The sequence below is a fragment of the Saccostrea echinata genome, unplaced genomic scaffold (genome assembly GCF_033153115.1).
Source record: "Saccostrea echinata isolate AGI-Se365-2 ecotype Australia unplaced genomic scaffold, CSIRO_AGI_Sech_v1 ptg000044l, whole genome shotgun sequence".
Lineage (NCBI taxonomy): Eukaryota > Metazoa > Mollusca > Bivalvia > Ostreida > Ostreidae > Saccostrea > Saccostrea echinata.
The window spans coordinates 3767880-3790580 of record NW_026889793.1 but is presented as its reverse complement, the minus strand read 5'-3'; the positions used below and the strand labels follow the sequence as shown (position 1 = coordinate 3790580).

The following is a 22701-nucleotide window of genomic DNA, read 5'->3' as shown; positions in this document are numbered from 1 at the left end:
AATGACGTTGTCGGACGTCATGAAACTAAACGGCGACTGCGCCGGGTGATCATATAATGTCTTTTTTATTTTAGAATAATTTGGCAAATTATCAACGTATCAAGTTAAAATTTTCAACATTTCTTAAACTTTTGTTGATTTATGTTTTTCATAAATTTTGTAAGCACAGACTACATAGTATTAATTTTATCGTATCAGTCCACGAACTTTTTGATAACCCCTCGTACACACACAAAAGATGTAAAGGGTGCTCCACACCTCTTCAAATTAAGGCTTTGCCACACCACAGCATGTACAAAGCTTAAAAAACCTGCATCGACGTACAGAAAGATTAACATACTCGCTGGCATATGCTGAAGGCTTGTGCCATGCACCATAATCATGTACTCCAGCATGCTAGAGGTTCACGGCGAGATACTTTTGACTTGGCGCCGCGTAACCCCTAGCATCCATTGTAAAAATTCTCGCCGCTGAAATCCCAAGTGGAAATAAATTGTTTAATTAAAACTTCAGGCTTTAAACATTAACGAATGACACGAAACAATAAAATATTCAATATTTGCGATAAAACTTGCACATAAAACAATGTTAATCTCTCTTATTAGCGATAAATCAATTATTTTTAAAATCGAAGCAGAAATGAAAACAAGTCGTCTGTTTGAAATTCGGGAATGGAATGCAGAATATCTGACGAAACGAAACTAGTTTTCCACACTGAAATCATTGAAATTTTCGTTTTCTGACTAGCAATCCGCAAAATTAGCGTGAAGTCAAATCGAAAGTATTTCTGGCGACAAATTGAAATAATGACGATTTTGATTAATGAACAATGGTGCATACTGAATAAAGTGGATTTTAGGATTTCCGGTGACTTTTATACCCCATGCAACACGTAGGTACCTGAGAATTACTTGTTTACAGTTTATTTCACGCATAATATGTTCCGCCCAAAATCTCAGGAGGAACGAGCTCGTAAGAAAATGGCCTTCGGATGTAAGAGTCCGAGGTATATAAGGAGCGTAGGGACGTTAACCGAGGCTCTTACTTGTAGGAGTACATAATCATGATAATTGCACTGAATTAAAAAAAATTTAAAATGGTCATTAAATCAACCATATTAGCACCAAAGTGTGCATTCAATTTTCCCTTGGCTCTGTTCATTGGAAAGATTTCGACATTATATCTTTTAAAGGAAAGGTTTGTTTTGTTTGTATGTTGTTTAACGTCCCTCTCGAGAATTTTTCACTCATATGGAGACGCCACCACTTGCTGGTGGAGAGCTGCAAATTTTGTCCTATACTCGGCATTTATGGCCATTGAGCAGTGAGGGATCTTTTTTGTGCCAGCACTTACTGCGACAAGGGACCTCGGTTTATACGGTCTCATCCGAAGGACCGGTCTCCACGTCCCACAGTGGGATTCGAACCCGCGACGTAAGAATCAACTCCTTACTCCGCGACTCTAGAGCAGACGCTCTAACCACTGCGCCACGCGGGCAACTTTAAAGGAAAGGAATTGTATAGTTTGATATGTGCACACCCTAGATTTTGGAAATGTTAATGCTCTACTTTTATTGTTTTAATTACTTTCATTTTCAGATGTTTATTTTTTGCGAATGTGTGCATTTGGCCGGAAAACAATCTGACATTCCACCTTGAGATGTTATTTGAGAGTTGTTCCATCCTAAAATGTATAGCAAGGATTTAAAACAGTGTGAGAAAAGGTTAACATTGTCGCCTATGGGAAATGTATTGGTGGACTGTGTACCCTATATATATTGAGTACGTCTATTGGTAAGCATGCTAAGAGAAATTCTACTTGTTAAAAAAATTGTACTTTCAGGTTGAGTTGAAGTTTGTGATTTAATAATATTATCATTTCCAATTGTTGAAATCTATGAAATACACAACTTTTATTTTGCTTAATGTGCATATTTTAAAACAAATCGAGTCGCAATATAGTGTTCTTCCAAAATTTTGAGGTGAAATAGACATAGTGTATATAGACACAGTTAAGGCACGGAACCCATATAGGAAATTTAGAAAAGATGTACGGGCTCTACATACCCAAGATATGGACACAGAATCTGAGGCTGAAAGCAAGGTGTTCTTGTGCACAGAAACCAATGTGTAGGCAAGGAATACTTGTTCCAAGAAGACAGTTTCTAACTTACAAAATTTGAATGAGGCAGATTTGGTTCAAACTATATACATGTATTTTTAATCTCACGGCTTTTTACATAGCATGATCATAACTTCCTTTGTGCAAATCAGATTAGAAGGATTCATGATCCTGAGCTAATATAGCTTGTGTCTTTCTTACTTTATAAAAGATACATAACTAATATACATGTATATCACTTGGAATTGTACTTAGGTCAACTTGAATGATTTTGTCACTTTTGAACTAAAAGTCTAAGTAAGTAAGTCTAATATAGAAGCCATTTGAAATCTTTATCCTTGGATGTTTCAATGCAAGCTGACAGACATTGAAAAGGTCTTTGTTGATCAATGATGATTTAACCTAAGTTAACAATCTCATTTCATTTTGTGTCATCACATGATAAAGAAAGTTATGATTTTATTAAATTCAAATTGAAGAAACTTAGGCTGAAAAAAACAACAACATGTATTTCCCATAACCCAGCTGACCTAATTTTACCCCACTGACTCTACTACTTTTTATTCCAAATCGAGATTTTGAATCATACTTTTGTTCATAGTAAAGTTTTCTCATAGTGCAGTCCATAAAATGCATGTCTCGTACACTGTAAAAACCTGTCTATCCATCCAAGAGTTTTAAAGAGTACTCCTATTTTATATATATATATATATATATATATATATATATATATATATATATATATATATATATATATATATATATATATATATATATATATATATATATATATGTTTTTTGTTTATTCATATACTTGTATGTTTATGTACATGTGTATGATAGAAAAACAATGTACAGAATAATTAATTGATGCTTTCAAAATAAAAAGTGTTGCTTGCGTGACGCAGTGGTTAGAGTGTTTGCTCTAGAGTCGCGAAGTAAGGAGTTGATCCTTAGATTGCAGGTTCGAATCCCACTGTGGGACGTGGAGACCGTTCCTTCGGATGAGACCATATAAACAGAGGTCCTATGTCGCAGTAGGTGCTGGCATGAAAAAGATCCCTCACGGCTCAAATTGGCCCTGAGAGCGGAGTATAGGTCTATTAATTTGCAGCCCTCGGCATCTCCATGTGAGTGAAAATTTCTCGAAAGGGACATTAAACAACAAACAAACAAGTAAACAAAATTAACAGTAAAGTAAAAAAAAAGTTATTCCCTACTTACCTAGCCTAATTTTTTTTAGCATATGTCACCAGAAACATATTTTTTTTCATTTGGCCTAATTAAGTTAAATTACTATAGAATTGTGCATTGAATCATTTGATTCTTAATAAGAAACTACTATAAATTGTTAAAATGCTAGTGTAGATAAGTTCTATAAAAATGAATGTGGCACTCTCATACATTTATTAATTCCAAACTTTAAAAATTCTAAAACTAATCAAATTAATAATGTAAAGCATTGTAAAGTTTGTATTCAGTCTCTATTTGGCATCTACAGCAACATCAGGGGATTCTCCAAGATCTTAACCCAGATCTAGATGAATTAATTAAGGCACATGCAGATCTCATGACTCCATATTTGGTTATTTTTTGACATGGCCGGTTTCCCAAATCAGGGTCTCCAGGTATGGAAAATGGCACAGGTTTCTGGTACAGGTTTTTCAGAATCCATGAGTTCATGTAGGGAACCTAGCACAACTTTCTGTGAAGGGTTTATTTGTAAAACTGTGTTATGTAATATTTCAGTCATTATCCCAGGGGTCTGCCCACTAGTTCGAAGGTTCACTAGTCCGACGGCCCACTAGTCCGAAGGTTCATTAGTCCGAAGGTTAACAAGTCCGACGGCCCGCTAGTCCGAAGGCCCACTAGTCCGAAGGTTCATTAGTCCGAAGGTTCACATGTCCGACGGCCCGCTAGTCCGAAGGCCCACTAGTCCGAAGGTTCATTAGTCCGAAGGTTCACAAGTCCGACGGCCCGCTAGTCCGAAGGCCCACTAGTCCGAAGGTTCAGTAGTCCGATTGAGAAAAAGTGACGATATATATATATATATATATATATATATATATATATATATATATATATATATATATATATATATATATATATATATATATATATATATATATATATATATATACACACACACACACACACCCTTTTTAGAGTTGCATGTATTGACGAACCTGATATACCTCATACAGAGTTATGTTTTACAGTTTTATAGATCACAAACACAAAAAATACTTTGAGTCTGCTCAGGCAGGCACATAGTATCTTTGTTTTATTTATTTATTTATTTATTTTGTTTTTGTTTTGTTGTGTGTGTGTGTGAGAGAGAGAGAGAGAGAGAGAGAGAGAGAGAGAGAGAGGGTGTGTGTGTGTGTGTTTTATTTTATCGCAAAGAAAAAGCCCCCCCCCCCCCACACACACACACACATACAAACATAGGTTTTTTTGAGTTTGGACAATTTTTTCTTTTAATTTGTCTTTTATTGTGTCATAAAAGGTTCTGAGGGTATTTTATGAATATTTTTTCTGCCCCTCCCCCAAGCCTTAATTAAAGATGGTACACGTTTTCTACAATTGAAGTACTTTGCAAGTAAAGAATTTTTATTTCTACAAATTTTACATGAGAAACTGTCACTTAGATATTTTACCGATTAAATATATTTTTAAAGAATTAAGCACACTTAGTTTCGACAATGCCTACAAAACAGTGCACTTACAAACATCGAAAATGTTCAATATGTTTAATAATTAGTCAAGGTATCAGTATATACACGTAAAAATAACACAAGTATTCAGCAAAAAATGTCATAATTATCTGAAAAGAAATTAGTTAATGACATTTATTGATTTTGAATGGGATAAATGTACAATTATGGAGAATGAATAAGTATGCAGATTGCAGATGAAATATTACAGATTTGTGATTCTAAACCAGCTTAAACAAGCTGCAGAGTAATTAAAATTATCATAGTATATTATTATCTTCAAAACTTTTTGTTTAATTTAGTCTTCATATAAAGAATGGATAATGCATTTCAGTTATCTTTTTTTTTTTTTTTCAATTGCAAAAAAGGTATAAGAATACAAAATAACATCATGTGTTCGTAACATGTGTGGTAGCCTAATGGTCCCCAGAGGGGACTCTGGTTCAAACACTCCAAATTCTAAGATTTCCAGATCTACTTCTTTTTCTAATTGTGATAGTGATCCTGGGACTTGTTATTTTCATTCATAATTTAAACTGATAGACCTCCCTTTACAATAGTACCGCACTGTCTGTCTGTTTACGTTACTTCGATTAAATATTACAGGGAAATATTTAAGTAATAGTTATTGTATATTTATTATGGTGTATCCTGATTTATTTGGACGAAGGGCGGTGACGAGTGCGAAGCACGAGTCTCCGCCCCTTCGTCCAAATAAATCAGGATACACCATAATAAATATTCAATAACTTTCTTGTATCATGGCCAATCAAAACGTCGATAATTGTTATGTCCCAAATTTTCAAGGCAGGAATTTTAAATACACCAATAAAATATATAGTTTTTGTCAGGTGATCGCATGGATATTTTCTCCTTCCCGCCAGTATTTTTTTAATTCGCACATCATATGTGTGTGTTCATGAGAAAGGACGTCGGATTGCAGCTCTCCAACTTAATATAAAAACGGATTGTTAATGAAATTCATAAGAAAACCTTTGGATATCAAGGATGAAAAATTCGAAGTTGAAGAAGGGAAATTCAGGTGTTAATCGAAATTCAAGAAAAAAAAGATACCCGTTGATCATTGGACATATTCGAGAGCTGTGGCATGTATGCACTGTAATTTATGTGAAAGACCTTTATTTCATTGGCAGAAATTTTGTCTTTCTATATAGCAAAATCCATTTAATTCTGTAATTCTTCAACATACATGTAATTTAAAATGTTGAAATCGCCTTGGTGTTCAATAATTCATTTACATAGTACAGTTTTGCTGGCTCCACCCATCGGTGTATCTCCAATTATTGTACGCTTGACTTCAAAGGAAAAACACCACAGCCATGATACAAGAGAGAGAGAGAGAGAGAGAGAGAGAGAGAGAGAGAGAGAGATGTTTTATACTATTTAACGGCATAGTAAAAGGTATAGTGCTACTACAATTCCTAAAGCAGACTTCTTCTTAAAAAATGTTAAATAGGGAGGGAAAACATAATGATACCCGATAACAAAAAAATGTTAAACATATTAATATTTATCATTTAAATGATGAAGAATTAAATGATGAATGCATATCCACTAGGTCTGGTTGTGAAGTAAAAACATAGATTTGTAATATACGAGGGTTGATCCAAAAGTTCGTGGAATTTCTTGATATTTTATTTATTTATTGGTGGAAGTGATTGAAAATTACAGATGGAGATATATACACTTGTTGAATTTTAATAAAGATATATTTTGAATATTCATAGTGGTAACACTTTGGCAATTGCCATGGAAACGGATGTTTGAAAATGCGGGGGAGACATTTATTCCTTCATTATCATTATCATTTCAATACTTAATACTCACTGTGAGGAAAATACACGTTAAGTAGCATATGAAAGCAAATGATGCCATTAGAACGATTACCTGACCTCTAATACACCTTTGTGTTAATTTTTTATCGATTTTACCGGATATATAGTTTTTCTATTGATGATTTGTTGTTCATCATGACATCGTTAGACAACGTCAAAATTGGGTCAAGTAATAAGATTTGTGAAAATCTCGAGAACACTTCGACTTAAACGTAAATAGTACTTGTATAGGCTGGACAAAAGTGCATTAAGCCACTGGCTTTCCATGTAGTGGCCTGAGAATTTTAAGGAAAATAGGATTTCCGTGGAAGATGATGATAGGTGTGGCCACCTATTGGAAGGTCGTTTTTTTCATCGTAGACAAATTGAGAGCGTTAATGACGTGAACCGCCAACGTACTGTGGTTGACATTGCCACTGAAATAGGAACATCATATGGAACAATGGTACCCAGGCTTTTCTCGAGAGCAGAAATTGAAAAAAGAGTGCAGAGTCGATTTGAACGTAAGGGTGAGATGCTCCTGCGACGTGACGTGACATACCTTATGACGTTACGTCGAAATCTTCCACATTGTAAATAAAATGATGATGACAACTGTCCATGTTAAGAAGGCTCCTATGACCTTAATGGTGTAAACCTATAGTGTTTAGAACGGACATTTTATCTGAACATTTTAAACTTGGACTATATTCATAACCTTATTATTCTAGTTATTAATAGTGAACTTATTAATGAAGGTATACTTGGATTAGAGGGTGGTGCCATTTTGGGGTTCATAGGTCAACGGACAGACCTACAGACTAAGCGTAGGTGGTATGGCAATGTTAAGTCAGCAAATGAAAAGTACTTCTTTATCCGGGACGATGAATACCCTCTGAACACAAAATACCCCGTTTTGCCGGAAAACGACATTCTTCAGTCCATTATTCTATTCTACTCTGTTATTTATTCTCTTTTCTTTGACTCTTTAGAATATTTTTTGGATTCTACTTTTTTGGACCTGACCTTAATTATTACTTTTGGAGTTTTAGTTTTACGCTCTTCTTAAATATTTGGGAGGGATCTTAAAAAACTTTTGCTATAACCAGTGTATTGGTCTATTCTGATGACATTTCAGAAACTAGCATTGAAAAAATCTGTACGATCACGGTAGTTTAATAAACTTTTCAAAAAACTTACAAATTTTGTTATTGGCTTACAATGGTAATTGGAACTTGGTGAAATTTTTCAGTATTGTTGCATAATAGCTCTATTTTATAAATATGTCTATTGTTTGTTTTAATCACATCACGATAAAATATTTTAGAAAGAATTTCCACGAACTTTTGGATCAACCCTCGTATAGTTTAAAATGTTTTATCGTGAATTTCTTTCCCTAGCAGAGCATAACTTTAAAGAAATATTTAATCTTAAAAATTAAATTATATATGTACACGTTCAGCATATTCATTAAATAAATGTGATTTCTTAAATTCAAAACAAATTAATCGAAGAAATAGAATATTTGTAAACATATATATTATATACCATTTTATACTCAAATACAAAAGTCTATTGAAAGAAAACGACACTTTCCATTTCAACATGTTTGTAAAAGAAATATTGGGAAAAGGCGCTAGATCTTTTTAAACAGTAGTGTGTATAGGTGTCGGGCATCGGAAAGGGGGGTGGGTTAGCCCCCCTTTTTTTGCAAAGCTAGACAGAATATAGGCAGTGCAAATTCGGGCTTAGCCGCCCAAACTTTTTTTTGTTGGTTTAGCCCCCCTCCTTTCCAATTTGCTTCCGACGCCTATAATGTGGTATTTCTTTACTATTGTATGACAAGACTATACAATGTCCGCGAACATATTCGCATAAATTGTAGGTTTTTGCTTAAATTCCTATCATCGATTCTTTTTTTACTTATCAAGGACATTTTTTAAAAAAAAAATCTTATCTCCGGTATATTTGAGAGAGAGAGAGAGAGAGTTTCATCAAAGGGGGTGATTTCTTTATAGTATTTTGCTTTGATAATTATCAAAGCAACTCGTTCGTGTGTCTGCTGTGGATTGGTCTTTTTGAAGATTTCGCGGGGTTTAACTATTTTCTGTATTGAGGCAACATTTCAGCAATGGCGTACCTCATGCCAGGTCTTAGAAAAGGAACTGTCCTTGTATATAATGGTTATAGATATCATAAGAACAGATCAACTAAAGTTAAAATCTACTGGAGATGCTGGCGCAAAACATGTAAGGGCACTTTAACTACCAGTTTCTTTGACATGACCGTGGAGAGGCCTGATATAAGAGTTTTATCGGTATGTACCACAGGAACTAACCTGTAATTATTTTTATTTCTTTAGATATATTGAATGCATGTCTTTACTTAGAGATTTATTTAAAAAGACCTATACCGGCAAATTGACCCACTTCTGTATCTTCTCATATCTTATGATTATTTTTTTTTATAAATAAATGTTATATTGTATATTTTCAATTTCATTTATTTCCTAAAAACAATTTTTTAATATATATTTTCTTTTTATTTCTACATTCAACAATTACTTTTAAATTATATTTGCACGTTCAACCGAAATTCTTCCACAGTCAAGTTAAAGCCTTTTGTGAACGAAATGTTACGAAAAAAAAATCTTTTATACACCAGAGAATTGTTTACAGTTCATGAATTCATAAATTTCTAACTTCAGTACAATCTAAATGTACACTCAATATATCCAATAGTTTTTTTTTTCTTACAAAAGCCGTAAGTACATTTTTTAGTATACTGAAGCAGTTGTAATAATATATTAAGTTAGATTACTAGTGGCATTTCACACAAAATATGGTCAATTTTTTTCTTTTCATTTTTCTTTCATACGGTTAATTCACAATGTTGTAAAATACTAAGGTGGAAGATCACAGCCACCCTGAAGATGACGATCGCATCAATGCAGATGAGGTGTTTAATCAAGCTAAGGAAATTGTAAAGCTGGACCCAACCAAGCCAATCAAAAGGGTATATGATGACGTGATCGGTGCCTTTGTCGATAATGAAGAGTATGAGGAGTTGCCCGATTTTTCTAGAGTGAGATCAAAATTACAGCGAGTTCGGGCATCGTTAATCCCAGCTATTCCGCACGATATTGAAGACGTACTAATAGAGAACGAATGGACAGAGAACTGGGCCGGTGAGCCTTTCCTAAGCCATATAGACAATGACTGGGGTATTTCCGTGTTTGCAACACGAGAAAACTATAGAACACTCAGTCGCTGCAGCACCATTTACATCGACGGAACATTTAAAACTTGTCCGGAGCCTTACTCACAATTTGTTACAATTCACGGGAAGCGTCTAGGTAGGGTTTTTACTTTTGTTATGTGCCTATTAACTGGAAAAACTATTGGTCAGTATAGGCAGCTTTTACAACATGTCAAGGGCAAAGTGCGACAAATTACAGGGAGGCGTTGGCATCCAACAAAGGTGGTTTGTGATTTCGAAGTCTCCCTTATATCTGCCCTTGAAACTGAGTTGCCACATACTACAATTTGTGGTTGTTATTTTCATTTTTGCCAAAGCTTGTGGCGAAAAATACAAGACCTTGGCTTAGCACGATCATACAGACAAAGCAGAAGAGTACAGCGGCTTTTGAGAAAAATCATGGCTCTTGGTCATTTGCCTATTGCTCTCTTAAGGCAGAATTTCAGGCGATTAGTTGGTGCCAATTCCACAAGGAGGGTCATAAACAGATATGCGGCTGTCCAAGATTTTCTCCTCTTTGTTGAGAATAATTACCTAAACGGACGTTTTCCAATGCGTCTTTGGAATGTTTATGGACGTGAGAAAGACTGCAGAACAAACAACATTGTGGAAGGTATGGACAAAGAAATGTAAAATTTCTTTATAAGCTTTTAAGAATCATAATATTTTCAGGCGCGAATCCAGGGGTTTTTTTACAAGGGGGGGGGGGGGGTCATCCCGATCAAAAGGAATTTTCAACCCAAAAATTCCTTGACAAGCCAAAAAAAAAAAAAAAAAAAAAAAAAAAAAAAAAAAAAAAAATCAAAACAAAACATGAAACACATGAAAACATGAAAAACAACCATTTCGTGATTGTGGGGTCCACATTTTCTAGGGAGGGATTTTAGATATGGGAGCCCTTGAATAGAATTTTATAATCACTGTCATTCTACCTGTTTGTCCATGATTATATTTTTTCAAAAGGTTAGAGACACCATTTTCATACACAGTTTGGAAAGATTTGGTAACAAGTCGAAGTTGTAGATCACTATGATTACATACTTTTACCCTATTCTTGCTACAAGAACATATGAAGTGAAAAAAAATACAAATATAACAATGCATAAAACTAACAGGGATTTCATCTGATTAAAGGTCAGCTTCTATATCATGTATCATAATTTTCACTAATGTATCGTGTGCATGCATGTATATTGTAGACACAAGCTATTTGAGCTACCCTTTCCGGCTAGAAATATTACTGTAGGCCTAGTATATATTATTCTAATTTTTAATTTTGGTTTTGTAGGTTTCCATTACAGGTGGAACACATCTGTCCAAAGAAAACACCCATCATTATGGCTTTTCATCAGAAAGATGAAAGATGAAGAAAGGCTTGAAAGAAGAAACCTTAGAGCTAGGGTGCAGGGTGCTGCGGAGGTTCCAGTCAAAAGAAAGTGGAGACGATTGGAACAGAGAATTAAGCGCTTACGACGTCAGTACCAAAATGGGGACAGAAATTTGGAAGAATACTGGAATGCCATGTCGTACGTCGTTAAGCAGTATCAGTAAAGATACTACATACATCAGAGAACTCAAATTGTTCACCAATGTTGTATACTTTAAAATACACGTATTTATATGAGCAAACAAATGAATATTAATCTATATTTCTCTCTAATCAGGGGTAAATTAACTCCAGTTTAGCTCCCCGCCGAGCTAGCCCGTGTTCGAAAGTTAAGCTTAGTTTTCATTTGTTATGGACAACTTAATTGCAAATAAAAATTTTAGGATCAAACACGCTATAACAGTGACTTGTATATTTTTTTTAAGGAAAGATATTCATAATACATACTGTCATTTTACTGTGAGATCGGTAAATGTTCAGTATTTGATCCAGCGATAGGAGGTGTGTGTGTGGGGGGGGGGAGAGAGAGGGGGTCATGAGGTTTAGACCAACCCTACCAGAATTAACAGATTTCTAAAAGAAATGTAAGATATACATACCAAAAACTTGGACTCCAGAGAAAGAAGAAATTTCCCTTTTAAAAGAGGTAAGATTAAGTACGAGTAGGAAATAGAAGCGGTTGATTGCATGCCCCCCCCCCCCCCCCGGAAATAATATTTCACGTATTGTTCTGATGTTTTCTTTTTTGATTGGTTCGTCGGGGAATTTCTGAGCCGGACATCAGTAAGATTTTCGAAATTTATTACATTTATATGCCTAGCAACCAGTAAAGAAAACTACTTTGAATCCCACTTTGTAAAAGCCACTGGAATTGTCTCAACCCTCCAAGGAAACGGGGTTTTTGCCCTCGATTTGGGTGAGTGATTTTTTTTTTACACATATGCTACTGCAAAAGTTTCATTTGTATTTTTTTTTTTACGTTTGTAGAATGTCTGCTATAACTCGGGCGTCTGCGAATACAAATTTGCATTATGCTGTAACGGCCATATTCAATTTGTCAGCACAGCTGTTCATGTTAAAAAAACGATGACTGTAAAACGCTTTTAAAATTCTTAATTATTTCTGTTTCATTGTTTTAGAACCCTATTGAAGATGGAAGAATAAGCTAAGGAGATTTACTAGTGTTACATTTGAACTGGAAACTAACATCCAACTCACAATGTATCAATGTTGTTCATACCGCATATTTAGAATTATTAAACCTTACAATTATAGAGGCATATGCAGGTCAAAGAATTTTATTTATTTTGGATACTTCCCTTTGGCTTTTTTCTTCTGTGACAAGGGACCTTGGTGTTTAAGGTCTAATTCGAAAGACTCGTAGGAAAAAGACACAACCTATGTTAACGACCTCCCCTACGTTAACGACTTTGAATGGACGAATCGCAAAAATCGAATCCGGGCCTCCCGATTACAAAGCGAGCACCCTACCACAAGGCCACCTTGACTGGTCAACGGTGGAGAAAGAAAGAGTTGAGATGCGGGAATATGAATATAAGAAGGAAGTTTCAAATTTTATTAATACTTTTTAGTCGTAGTATTTTGTGGTCCAAATTTCAACCACAGACTTCAGGATCTATAGAACAATTTCACAGAGCCGAACATGCACTTTGAACTGTTTTACTTACGCACTATATTGGGTTTTCGGACTAATGAACCTTCGGACTAGTGGGCCTTCGGACTAGTGAACCTTCGGACTAGTGGGCCTTCGAACTAGTGAACCTTCGGACAAGTGGACCGTCGGACTTGTGGACCGTCGGACTAGTGGACCTTCGGACTAGTGGACCGTGACCTTATCCCATGCCTGTTCCTGCCTTGACCACTTTTTGTCATGGCTTTCTAATTACATATTTTACATATATAGGAGCAGAAATGCTACTCTGTTACAAGTTTATGGAAGCTAAATATGTGCCTGTGTTTAAACCACCCAGACTGTTTCATATGGGAGTACCCCCCCCCCCCTCCCCCCTTATGAACACACAGCTGATGCTCATACCTCCTGTTGTTTACAATTACATGTATGTAGCGTGTAAATTCAGTTAATGTGTCAATTTATATTATTTATTAATTCAAAGCTAAGTTGAGTATATTTCTAGATAAGGATTCAATATGTACACAAAAATTCACAAACAGGGTCGGAATCGGTATTCAGTCAAGTTCAAGGTCAAAGTGAAAGTAGTGTACTCAATGTACGCAGAGTCTTGCAGTATGTAAGTGACATGCATGTGCCATTTTATAAAGGGGTATACTGAAAACTATTTTCATGGAACAGGATTACATGAATGAGGACATGTACATTCTTTGGAAGCAGTCAGTCAACTTACTCAAGTGTGTTTGAACATGCACGCTAACATTTTTCATATTTTATTGATAGCATGATACATGTATTAATTTTGTCTAATGTATTATTTGTCACCATGGTCAGTAAAACATGCTTTTTACCTGTATTAATTATTTAACAAAACAATATTGGGACTTAAATCAGTGCAAGATGAAGCAAATTCATAATTTATGATTATTTTCAAATTATGGCATCAAACAGCTGATAAAGGGAACATGGAAGGTTTGTTTGTGTGTAATGTCTGTCTGTGAATGTTTTAAGTGCATGTTTTGTGATACTGAAATATATAACATCGATTTTTTTAGGTTCATGGTGATACAGGAAAACTTCAAGGTTCCTGCAGATGGTGTTGAAAACTATTGGCCAGTAAACACAAATTAAACCCATTTAATTACATCTTGAATCTTCACCAGTAGAAAAAAGATGGCAGTACTTTTAATGCGTAAGTAGAATTGTTTTAAAAAGCTTCTTTTTTTGTTTTGGGTGGAATGAATGATTAAACAAATACATGAGTTGAAATCTCTTTAATACAGGGTGTTTCAACAAACATATCCTGACTTTGCATGTCTAGTGCTTCTTTTACTACTTCACTCATGATTTTATGAGTCCATCAAAAAAGGAAAGATCAGTGTTTTGTAACGATTTATCTAAAAATAAACATTACAATGTACTTTTTATAGTTTTTTGAAAGAAACACTGCATTTACATGAAGTGTTTTATTCCAAAGATTTTTTAAAATCTCATGATCATGCAGGAAGTATGATTATATTCATAATCTCGTTCTTTACACCCAAAATGTTTGACATCTTTTTTTATGTATCATACCCTGTACAAAATGTTCCACCTGGAGAAAAAGGTGTAATCAAGACAGAATTCTGGGTAAAATTCCAGGCGTAAAACTTACTATAACTCTTAAAGCAATATAAGCGGAAACCAAGCGTTAACCAAGCGGAGACTAGCTGAAAATTTGTGGCGAAAATGTAAATTAGCTCCGCCTGGAAATTGACATTCTGCCTGCATGGAAATTGAAATTCCACCTAGAATTAAAATAACAGGATTCCTTCCAAATATAGATTCCGTCTCAACTGTCCAAAGTATTTCTTTTTATAATTTCCAGCTATTTTCCCCCTGAACTAAATTCAGCCTAGAATTTGATGACTGGAATCTGTTAAATTTAGGCGGAATCTCTGAGACGGAATATCAGAAAGTTCAGTCTCCCCCTGTATTACGCCTGGAATTTGTGCATTCCAAGTGGAATATCCTTGGTGTCCAGTCAAATTCTGGGCGGAATCCACCTCAATTGTTGGTACAGGACTAAATCATGATCACTAAAATGTTTACTAATTTCACATCAGTCAGTCGTAAAATTTGAGCGCCAACTTGACTCTGAATTACCTTACTACCTGCCAAGAAGCTAGAAAGCTAAAAATACATGCCGGTTTTTTTTAGTAAAGGTTGTTGAGAATCATAATTTATTCATTTTGTTTTCCAGAATTTTTCCTTGGTCTGTTTGGCTTATTACCTACAGATTTTATTAGTCCAAATGAAAATGTATTAGTCTGATGAGACTAACCGACTAACATTAGTGTCAGAAACCCTGACATTAGAAAATCTCAGGCATATGTCTAGTCAGACCATGCTTACACTGTATAAAACATGATGCTGGAAAGTTGAATTGAAAATTTAAGTCTCCTTTATCAGTCTCTACCAAAAACTTTTAACTAAATCAGTAGAATTAATATATAATTCATAGTCTTTCCCAAGTGTTTAGACTTTATATTTTGCAATAATTACTTAAGTGTTCATTATTAATATCCCTTATCTTAAATCCTGAAACTGACAAATCACAGTAGCCTAGACGGTAGTTGTTGCCGGTACTCGCATTATAATCAATAGGTCCCTGTTCAATTCTTGTTCCTAGCACCTTGTCAATCCAAGATGTTTGAAATAGGTAATGAGATTGTTCGATCACTAAGCCGTGACTATAGAAGTGAAAGATGCATGTCTTTCAAATGAAATTTTAAAAATCAAGGTATCATTTCAGGATACGCACAATAAAAAAAACCCCGTACAGTGTTAAACTACTAGTATACACTGTAGTGAAACCAAATATTGAAATTTTATGCTATATAGTGTCATGTTTTTGTTTTTTTTCAACCACAAGTTAAATCCCCTCAAATCATGAAAATTTAACCCAATGAAAATGACCAATTTTACATTAATTGAGAAGCTTACATGTATTTGAAAGCTTCCTGAAATGCCAGTAGTGTAGATTCAAGTTTGTTCAATTCATGGCCCCCAGGGGTAGGGTAGGGCCACCAAAGAATATCAAAGTTTACATGGAATGACAGAACCATGATTTAAATAATAGTCATATTTATTATACATGTATATCCATGTCCTTACCAAATTTCTGTTGCAGTTTTCTCAGCAACAACTCATTGCAGGTGCTTGATATATTAGCACACTCTTTGTTTAGGCATGCTAAGTTTAGGAATTATTTTTGTAGGAATCCGATGTGAACTTCCTGTTTATCCCTCCAATTCTGTCCATACTATATTTCCATCACAGTTTTCTCAACAACTATTCAAGGATGATGCTTGAAAGTTTAGCACACCTTTAAATTGTTTAGGCATGCCATATGTTGGGATTCATTTTTGTATGAATTTGATGTCAACTTCCTGTTTATCCCTGTGCTTGTCCGTACCAAATTCAAATCAGTGCGGGAATTATAATTACTAGTGAGCATTGGCTCACAGACTTCTTGTTTTCTATTTGATAGGAATGTCTTTTACTTTAATTAGATAAAATCCTTATTTAGTTCTTCACAAATATTCTGAGAATGTTCTTTTTTTTTAGAAGATGTGTAACCATTACTGTTTCTTGAGGCAAGATTTTTTTATTTATTTTATTGATATTTATTTCTACTAGAAGCAGCTACTAAGGAAGATTAAATGAAGGAAGATCAGGAAATGGAGAAAAAGCTGAAGAACAAGGAGGACAAGATGAAGAAAGAACAAGGTTATTACATATGTATCTCACAGTATTTTTACAAAGCCCTTCCAAATCCTGATTTATATAGTTTTTTTGTAAAACTTAACAATGAATTCTTAATATATAGTTCTTGACCCTTAAATATAAATAAAGAAGGTAACATTTTTTACAGGGCACAGTGACTTGCAGTGTGTGTACATGTAACATTATTACAACAACTATATCATGGGTCCATAATTTTGAGTAAGTCATTCATCAAGTACTTTATATGTACTGGAAACCATTTTTGAGGGGGATGAAGTGATGGAAGATAATGAGCCGGAGGGTGGAATGGAAGAGAAAGGGAAAGAGATAAAGAAAAAGGCAGAATGAAAAAGAACTAGGTAATTATTATCACAGTACCCCCCCCCCCTTCCCAATCAATGTATTTCTTCAAGTCAACAAAATTACCGGGTACTTATCTTATTCCTTCATAAATATTTTTAGAAAAAAATTAAAACATCAACTTTTACTGGATGTAGTGACTTGCATGTGTGTAATTAGCTATGGTCAATACAATGACCTGGTCAGCAAAAACAATCTATCATTAAGTCGAATGCGGACTGATGTTTTTAATACTAATTGTTAGGCCATTATTTACACATTGAATTGTCTGTTTACACATTGAATTGTCTACAGACTTTTCCGTTTTCAAGATCATGACAAGGAGCACACAGCGAATGTGACTGATCGGCAGAGGATGTTTACTCCTATATTGCACCTGATCCCACCTCTAATGTTTTTATAGGTCCGTGTTTGCTCTGCTCCTGATTTGTATTTTTTCTATGGACTCTTGAGCTTGATTACTGTTCATTGTCTCCATAATTACATGATTGTATGTATGATTAAGCGGTATTTGAGTACTCTTTACTGGAACCCAGGAACATCTTTATTTTTTTTTTACTTTGTGTCATCTAGTTTAAGATGATGAGATTGGACTGTATATAGGTAATTCATCATGAAAAATGTTACATGTTACATGACTATGCCTTGACTTTACCTTAGGCTGAAAATGTCGATCAAGACGCATTTCTAGTCTTCTTGGCAGGTACTTGTAAATCTGTTCAGTTAAGTTTTTTTTTCTTTTGTGTGAATTAAGCTGCACACTTGGAAACTTGTTAGTTGATGCCTCTTATAGGGGAAACATGTTATTTCTTGACAAGGCTTTAATAGCAGCAAGAAATATAAGTGAATTTGAGGTCATGGAAATATTTTAGGTAATGAGGAAAGTATGTATTCCAAATTCTAGTACCAAAACGTTTCTGTCAAAGTCAAGCAGGTACTTGAAAATGAATAAGGTACTAACCACTCTTTCCTCAGATAAATCACAAAAAAAGTTCAATATGCCCAGATTTTTCATGAATCTGGTAAAATATGAAAATTGACAAACTGAATTTTTGTCAGTCTAGTAGTTTATTGAATTGGATTTTTTTTTTTTACAGAACTTGCAATAGAAGAAAAAGTTTAGGGAAATTAAGAGGAAGAAATTGAAGATGAAAAGAAGAGCTCTGGGAGGAAAAAAGTGAGCATAGTGCAGTTATTTCTATGATTTTACATTTTAGTGATGGATTATCAGATGCAGTCTGAATCATAAACCTTATCTACTGATAAAGAAGATGGGCGAACAAGGCAAGTAAATGCCCATTGTGTGACAAAAAAGATTTAAAGAGTTAAATCTTAACCATGTCAAAATTTTCTTTGATATTTCATTTAACATTAATGTATACTTTATGTAAAATCTTTGCAATTTGCTACAATCTTATAAAGATTAATACTATTGATCTATGAAATAGCAGATACACACCAAAAGAGAGCAAAAATGATCATTTTTTCCTCCTATATCATACTTTTTGAATATGAGTATAGGTCTTCACTCCATATTTTGGTAAGATTATACTCGAAGCATATTTAAAACTTTTCCTATTTCTGTTGACAAAAACATGGTGAAATGACCTACTCTTCTAAAAAAAAAATGCACTTTTATGTCACAACAACATTCATATCTTTCAGAGAAATATTTGAAATCCATTTAGTCAAGAGTCACATTTTTAAACGTGATTTACATATGTAAATGTCCATTTTTGTCATGAGCTACATGTATGGTGTAGTGGTTAGCATGTTATTCTCTAAGAAAAAAACTGAAAAAATTTCATTGCTTGGGTTTGAACCCCAAGAATACCACTTTTTTTAATTATAGAATGATTTTTGCTTAAAGAATTTTCCACAGAAAAGTTTTGTTTGTAGTATACCTTTCAAAAAGAAGAACTTTACTCTCAATACTAAATTCTGTATTTGAATATGACTTTTATACATTTGAAGCTATAGGCTTTTTGCATGCCTTGTTCACCCATCTCCTTATGCACATTATGAAACATATAAAATTAATTACATATTACTGTTACTTGGTAAACTTTTAGTGTAATTAAAATTAGGTCTTTCATTTTACTCCATTTATTAATATATGTTACTAATGAGAGACAGATAAATATACAGGAAAAGCTAAATGAATCTAATTTGTGTAGCTTGTTGAATGTTTTCATTTATAATATTCTTACAAGTGACTTGCTTGGATGCATGTTTTTATTTTGAAAAATCCTTATTTGTCTAGATGCATGTATTCTTTGAGTACTTATATAGTCCTAACTGTAAAGATTCCAACCTTTTGATATGTAAATTATAGAAGAAGGTGAGATTAAAGTTTGGCTCTTTAAACTGGAAAGCTTGAAAGGAAATTAATGGCAAGGGCAAAAGAAAAGGATAAGGCCATTCCAAGTTTTTTCTATGTTTAGCGTCTGCGTGTGCCTTGGTTTTTGACACCCCATATCAGAAAAAACATACAGAACTAGTGCTAATTGTAACGGTAACCATTACAGATGTTCCCCAAACGGCTCCCCAATCCCTTATGATGCCCCATTCCCTGCAAGCTTCATTGAATTAGACAATACTTTTGTAATATAGATGGACACTTTATTTTTAAGGGTATTTTATTGGAAAACTACTCCGATATAGCCATATGGGTATTAGCCAATCAAATTTCAGCGCATGTGCTTGCACGTGCTTTCTACATTTAACACATAAATTTTCTTATAGTGTCTCACAATATATACATTTGTGTTAAATATCAAAGAATTTCATTGTTAAATAAAAGAGATATATCCATTTAAATATTAGCCAATCAGAATTCAGCACACGCACAGGCATGATGTTGCATTCAATTTTGAAAGTATTGTACTGTAGGAGCCCAATGTGCCTGTCTATATTATAAATTTCATCCTCTTTAGTTGAAAACCAAGGGAGTTATAGTCATTTAAAGTGTCAGCCAATCGGATTGCAGCACATCTGCATGCACGTGTTTTCAAGCAATATCCTATATAATATGTTGTAGAACCTTATAATATATACTTACATGTATATTTTAAATTTCAATGTGTTTTCTCAAAAAAACAAGGAAGTTATTGAGATTTTTGTATCGGCCAATCAGAGTGAAGTGCATGCACGTGGGTTAATGCTAATTTGACCAAGTCATTTGTCTAGACTACTAATGTAATTTTATATTCTGAGTTTCAAAGCAATTCATCAAGAAATATAAAAGTTATAGCTATATTAAGTATATCAGCCATTTCACTCATCGCACGCGCGCACACGTGCATGCAAATGACCTTTGTTCCGCACATCTACACAACATGCCTATTAACCCTAAAAAGGTTTCATCTCAATCGGATGAGTAGTTTCCGAGAACACTCGCGGACAATAAAGTACCAGAGAAGAAATTTCGAAAAAAGAAAGTAAAAACAATATGTTCCCAAACTTCATTTGGGGAACATAATAAGGAGTCCTGAAATCAGTTATTCTGGTCAAAATCTTTGAATTCTGTCAATTTCTATAAATATTTGTCTACAAGATGTCATATTAGGAATATTTTAAGCATTTAATACCTCGGTTTTGCTGAAGAATAGATCTTTCTAAGAGAAAAATAGATTTATAAAATCAAATCTTTTGAATGATGTTATTTTTACGACTATAAAGTCTTTGTTTTATTTTTTTGGTTTGTGTGTTTTTTGCGAATAGGTAGGTAGGTTTTTGAAAGATGGGTGGATGCTAAACAGAGAAAAAACTTGGAATGGCCTAACCCAAAATTTCAGAAAGTGTATGTTAAGTTGTGAATATACTGTAAACATATTACTTTTCACTGTGTATTCTTTTTAGCGCCTTTTGCGGAAAGCTATGTCTGCTAATTCAAGTACAACGCTAAATGTCATGCACAAATACACATAAACATTAACAAATGCGCTAAATCAAATCCCCGCTAACTTGCTCAATAATCAACTTCTGCCAAATAGCGTACACGCTAAATATTATACATTTACAGTAATTCAACAGGCTAACAAGTTCTAAAAGATATAATCATTTAATGCAAATCAAATACACAAAATGTTAACTAGCTATTTTAGGAATTTTAAATTTTAAATTTATTCTCGTCCTTTTGCTTTTAAAGAAGTGTTGTTGTGTCTTAATTAAGATTGGAAACTTGATCATTGATATATTTTATTTCATTTTAATGTAAAAGCTTTAATGGTTTTATTATATATGTATTTCAGTTCCATTTGTTAAGAATGTGTGGACAAAAGAAAAATAGCCATAGTAGAGTGCCAATGTGGAGTGGAATAAGTCAGTATGACTTGATCTTGGTCAATTGAAGTGTTTAAATGCCCCTCCAGAAAGCAGAACAATCTTTGAATTTGCAAGAAAGAGTATAAAATTTGCTGTTAAAATATCATAACAGCTAGACAAAGATTAAATAACAAGTACACGTTCATCTAAAGAATTCTTTTGTCCCAATAGTGATTCATGTGTAAGTACATCATGTACATGTAACAAGTGCTATAATGACCTAATATAAGTGTGTTTTAGGAGCATGTTGACTCTATTGTAAATGTATTGACTCATTATATGACCTCATTTATATATATCATTATATGAATGGTAGTGTAGTGAGTCGACATGTGTGTTAGCTGTGTAGGTTATGATGTGTGGTAATTTTGTGTACGTATGTAGTATGGTGACTCGTGTTGGGAATGTATAATTTTATGTGTTACTGGTATAGCTCATCGTGTGATTTAAAATGGTTATTTGTAATGTATATATTAGAAGTGTAGTGACTCGACGTGTGTTAATAGTGTTGCTTATTATGTGTGGTAATTTTGTTATTTGTTATGTAAGTTGTACATGTAGTATGGTGACTCGTGTGTTGGAAATGTATAATTTTGTGTGTGTTACTAGCTCATCGTGTGTTTTAGTATTGCTATTTGTAGTGTATATATCAGTAGTGTAGTGACTCGACAAGTGTGTAAGTAGTGTAGTGACTCGACATGTGTGTTAGTAGTGTAGTGACTCGACATGTGTGTTAGTAGTGTAGTGACTTAACGTGTGTTAGTACTGTAGCTTATTATGTGTGGTCATTTTGTTATTTGTTATGTGTGTTGTACATGTAGTATGGTGACTTATGTGTTTGAAATGTATAATTATATATACCCTCGCTCCAAAGGAGAGGGGGGGTATACTGTTTTATCCTTTTGTGTCTAGCTGTGTGTGTGTCTGTCTGTCTGTCCATAACAAATTTTAGGTCACATTTTTCTCAGCAACTACTCATTGCAGATGCTTGAAATTTTAGCACACTCTTTGTTTAGGCTTGCCATATGGTGGGATTCATTTTTATACAAATCTGATGTCAACTTCCTGTTTATCCATGTGTCTCTCCGTACCAGACATAACAAATTTTCGTCTCAGTTTTCTCAGCAACTAGTTATCGCTTGAAATTTTAGCACACTCTTTGCTGAGGCATGCCATATGGTGCGATTCATTTTTGTATGAATTTGATGCCAATTAACTTCCTCTTTATCTGTGCGTCTGTCTGTATCATATATAACAAATTTTCATTGCAGTTTTTTC

The 22701-nt window shown here is 34.1% G+C and overlaps 2 long non-coding RNA genes across 2 annotated transcripts; both read left to right on the top strand.

Annotated features, from left to right (window-relative positions):
- Positions 1-1712: 1712 nt before the first annotated feature.
- Positions 1713-17051, top strand: LOC133201540 (uncharacterized). Its single transcript, XR_009723111.1, has 4 exons — positions 1713-1793; positions 14025-14161; positions 16651-16740; positions 16886-17051. It is a non-coding gene; the product is annotated as an uncharacterized LOC133201540 (long non-coding RNA).
- Positions 17052-17429: 378 nt separating this feature from the next.
- On the top strand, positions 17430-21416 carry LOC133201396 (uncharacterized). Its single transcript, XR_009723083.1, has 3 exons — positions 17430-17500; positions 18195-18274; positions 21351-21416. It is a non-coding gene; the product is annotated as an uncharacterized LOC133201396 (long non-coding RNA).
- The last annotated feature ends 1285 nt before the right edge of the window (positions 21417-22701 follow it).